Raw genomic sequence first — 5,327 nt, forward strand, 5'->3', positions numbered from 1 at the left:
AAGATCACTATCCCTAAACTTGGAGGTAATCTCCGCCATAGTCTCACTCGTGTATTGGAGGTCCTGAAACTGTCGTGTTAGCTATTGCACCTCAATCATTAATGCAAACTCGGCCTCAAACGTGACCGAGAATCACTCTAGTTCATCGCATTCAACGCAGCATCATCCCCCTATGGCATGTCCAACCTCCTCCCACGAATCCCGTGCTCTGTACTTCAGAAAATAGGAGGCAAGTTGGACCTTGTCCCCGTTTGGACACCGGCTTGTACAGAAAGCATTGGCAACATCAGCCCACCATTTGCTGCTAGTGATGGGGTCCTGATCCCTATGGTAATCTGGAGCTCCACAAGCTTTGAACTCTCGGAAATTCAGGGTACGCGCCCCCATCATGGACATCATCTCAGTACGAAAAGCTCCCAGCCTCTCATCCAAAATCTCCAACATACCCTCCTTGACTGTACCAAAGATCACAGGAGTCTGGTCTAGAATACTACGCGTAATCTCAGCTAATATAAACTCCCTCATCTGCTCCCCGAGCTGCTTAGCTCCTGAGTCCAAGCCCCATCCCTCACTGGCGCCTGAACCGCCTACTGGTCTACCCCGTAGCCTCACCATTCTGCAACATATCATAATAATAATCATTAGAATAGCCATCACTTCTGAGGGATCACACACGCCCTACAAGCTCCTTGGTTTTATCTCAGCCCTCTTTGATTCGAGTATAGATCCTCTGCTTCAAGTACTATGGGCCCCTACTACCTTCCACATCTATTTGTACTTTCCTCAAAGATTGACTTGACTCCACCAAGTCCCTTGCACTACTACTGTTGCTCCCAACACTAATCTCATCCTAGGCTTACCCTAGGGAAATCTATAACGCAACCTAATCCTCAGCTACTGAAGGTGTCTTCGTAATTCCAATTAGCCACTACCTGAATACCATCACATGTGATGAGGCTCGGATAATCCTTCGAGTAAAGGACCCATCCCTACAACGGTTAGACTCAAACAAGAGCTGCGCAATAGGGACAAATCCAACACTCTGAGATTATTCAACCCTGATCCCATCTGACTTGACGTATTCACCTAATGGCTAACTCCCATCAATTAAAGTCCCACAAAGCACAAAGCAAGTGGCATTCAGACAAGAAGGAAAATCTAACCAAAACATAATCAAGCGATTTTAGCCACATATCAGTAATATGTACTAGCATGCAACTCATAAAGCTCATGTAACGACCGTAGATCCGGGATCGTCAATTTAAAGGCAATAGGGGTCGAAAACGAACTTTTTGACAAAACATTATTTATAATAAATAGTCTTAACCAAGTTGTAGAATATGTCATGAGGTTTTCATACATATAAAGAACGCCGAAATCTGAGTTATAACGAAGAACTTATGACCCGTCGAAGTTTCGCGATGAAACCGGCACGACACCGGGAAGCGTAAATAGTGAATTTACGATAGATCAAGTTTTAGCCTTAACGATATAAACAAAAGTCATAGAATACGTTAAAATAAGAACATCAATAAAAACAACACCCAAATCTGACTGCGTATGAGGAAGTTATGATTTTTCGAAGTTTCGGATTAGCAGTGTACAACCCGAAATTCGAATAATAGACCGAGCGGTTTTAGCTGACATGACCTAAACGAGAATCGAAGATCTCATTAAGAGTAGCGTAACGAGAAAAAGATGGGCGAAAACGGACATCGGATGAAGAAGTTATGAATTTTTAACGGACCAATCTTGTCCCAGCTTGTTAAAAGTATAAAATTTAAAATAAAGTCAAAATTAGCCAACAGAGTCTAAACGAAAGTTGTAGAGTACATTCCCACCTTCATGTGGATATAAATAACGTCGAAAACAGAGCTCATTTGACAAACATATGATTTTTAGAAGTCAGAAGGTGAATTTGCGAGACCTGTTGCGAGATTGCTGATGTGGCACGATCCCAACCGTTGCTTGCTCCCCAAGGTCTTGCTTCGGATGATGACACCTAGTGCGATGGTTATGCCCAACGTAACCAAGGAACACCCTGCGTGCGAAGAAGGAACGCCCCGTGTAGTCGATCTGCTTGATCCGAAGAGTAGTCACGTCGCCGTATCTGAAGCTCGCCATCTGGCATCCTTATCCGAGGAGTACGTGCCGCATAGCCAAGGATTACGCCGAATGTACTCCGAGGCCTCGCAACTATAAAAGAAGGCGAGGGTCTCTGAATTTTTCACACATTTTTACACCAATACTCTTTCTCTCTCTAAGTGTCCTAAACACTTCTAAACCCTAGGGAACCTCCCTAGCACCCGAAGGATGCCCCGAGGCTCTCAGAGTCCCGAGAAAAGAGCCTTTCGGCTCGAGAACGCTGCTCCAGCAAAGCCCGGTTTTCGAGAAAACCCGCTGTAAGTGAGCTATGCCTACCGTATCTTTAGTATAACTTATGTTTTAATATAGTAATGTTATTAGTTCCTTAAAATAATTATTTAGGCTATTATTATGAGTTATATTGAGTGTTATTTAACACTTATATAATAAAAATAATAGCTAGGCTATTAATTTTTCGCGGTTATCGTTAGACTAAACCCTAGTGGTATTGATACTAGGTTTTATCGAAGGAAATCGTTTTGAGAGTATCGAAGCATTGTCCGAGTGCTGAGTCACCACCTTTCAGGTGAGTCCATAGTCCCTTTCATCTTACACATAGATATGAAGTATTTTATATAAACTACGTGCTATGTGTGCATATTATTTGAATACTTGCTGTCTAGGCTGGATGAACGTTTTATACATGTTTTAAAGGATTTAAACTGTATACGTATTTGATATATACGAATATGTTGGGCATGACATGGGTAGATAAATGATGAGAGATAAAAGATGATGTGAGTAAACATTGGTAGCTATGGACTTAGTGCCTAATAAACATCGGCAGCTATGGACTTAGTACCTATTAGATAAATGCTGGTAGCTATGGATTTAGTACCTGTTAGGAATTGGTAGCTATGGACTTAGTACCTATTAGATAAATACTGGTATCTATGAATTTAGTACCCGATGAATTAACTATAGCAGCTATGGAATTAGTGCTTTACGAACGAGCATTGGTAGCTATGGATTTAGTGCCAGTCCAATAACCCTGGAAGTAAGGGACTTCGGAATAAACGATTGCAGGATAGGTGAATCTTAGGACAAATCTTTAAGAGTAAAGAAGATAATGGGGATGGGTAATTGAGTTGATTGTTTGATTGTTTAAACATAATAATTATATTATTGTGGGTTGAAAACCCTATGTACTTACCAGGTTTCCCAACCTGACCCACTCAGTTTATTTATATCACAGGTGTGGATACGAAGTGACATTACACTAAGTGAATAAAGAGATGTAGATCACTAGTGTAAATAAATGTAAGTTCCGTTTATGCTTATGTTCCTGTATTGACGATGACATGCCAAACATTTTAAAAGAAATAAAATACGTTTCTTCGAAATTTTTTGATAACGTATTTATCGTATTTTTCTGGTAACAAATTCCGCAGCATTTTTATGAAAAGAAGTACTCTGATTTTTATAAAGCATAAACAAAATTGGTCTTTTTTGGCCGTGAAAATGGGGATGTCACAGTTGGTATTAGAGCATTAGTTTAAGCGAACTAGGAATATGGATTTCTTTCTAGAATTAAACTTAGAATGCTAAGCAATGATTGTGAGGTGAGAGCACTAGCTTATTTTAGGAATGATGCCTAAATTGCTTTTATGTGTTAAATGATATGTTATGCTTGATGGGTTTTGAGCATTCTAACACTTCCTAAGTGTACATGCAACCCTAATAACCTTGGATCTATGTTTGTCTAATTTGTCATGCAAAGTTGATTTCCAAGGTTATATTCCTATCTAGCATACATGGGGAACAATTTTAACATAAAGTATAGATAGAATAACTTACCTTGTTGTTGCTTGTGTTCCTTGAAACCTTGTGAGCCTAGCACCCCAAGTGTGATGCCTCAAATGCTTCACACAACACCAAATGCTCTTGGAAGAACTTATGAGAGAATACACACTCTTCAAAAATCGGCCAAGCCCTCTATTTCTTAGTGTAACCGATTTGGGAGGAGATCATATTACTTATATAGTGTTGACACATCTAGGGTTAAACCCTAATGTGTCATCACTCTTCATTTCCATGATCCATGGGTTTGTAACTCCCATGGAGCATCCATGGAGCATCCTATGGGTGGAACCCAACTTGATGATCCATGGAGCCTTTTAGCCCACTATACAAGATATGGATGATTTACTTAATCAACCCATATATTTAATTAGTTATCTTTTGATCACTTAATTAATTCTAAATTAATTTTTGATCAAACTAATCAAATAATATTATTAATATATTAGAACTTATAATATATTAATAATCTCCAAGCGTTATTTCTCTCATTTAGTCTATCCAATTGCATGGTGCCATGCAACCCAAATGGACCATGCCGGGTCGGGTCAAGTACATACCAGAAATAGTTATGGACTTAGACACCTTATCCAACAGTCTCCCACTTGGATAAGTCTAGTAACTATTACTGCAAGTATGACTTCAGGAACCGATCGGCAATCGTAGCTCTTTACAAGGTTTCTCGAAACTTGAGAAGATGATGGTACGCCATTTAAGATAAGTGATCATATAATCCTCTGTTCTAGATATCAGTTGGACAAATACATGGAACAATGTCTTACTTATTGTCCAACATTTGTTTCCCGATTTCCGATTTGTTTGACAAAGAACTTTATTGAACACATCAATTTAGTTCTGACCGGGCCCGGTACATAGGTCAAAACAAAATCATCGAGGGGCCCAGATATCAGCTTCTAATCCAAGAAGGAACAGATAAACTTCGACTCATATGTTTGTTCTACTACTCATTGAATTACACATAAGAGCACAATTTTATAACATCGAGTTACCAATGCGTTTTTCGTACAATCAATGCATAACCAACTCGTAAGTAACAAATCATATCTCTAGGTTTAAAGACTTATATGATATTACCGTCTCACGATCACTCGAGATAGAATTCCATGAAGTGATTCCAGTGAGCGTGGGTTGAGTCCAATGCTCAGAACTTATGAGCACTCATGATTGTTGTAGCCTTGTCCCAGACCTCTACAACCAATCATGACAGTCTTGATTCATACCTACTTCCGACATATGACCGACTGTGGAGGTTTGAATAATATGTTATACCAAACAAAATTATTCTGGAAGTCAAAACATGCAAAAGAAATATAGTAAACGATCGACAAGAGATAGCAACACTTTACTCATAAATAAAACAC

Source organism: Lactuca saligna, chromosome 9, assembly GCF_052625555.1.
Source record: "Lactuca saligna cultivar CGN05327 chromosome 9, ASM5262555v1, whole genome shotgun sequence".
NCBI lineage: Eukaryota > Viridiplantae > Streptophyta > Magnoliopsida > Asterales > Asteraceae > Lactuca > Lactuca saligna.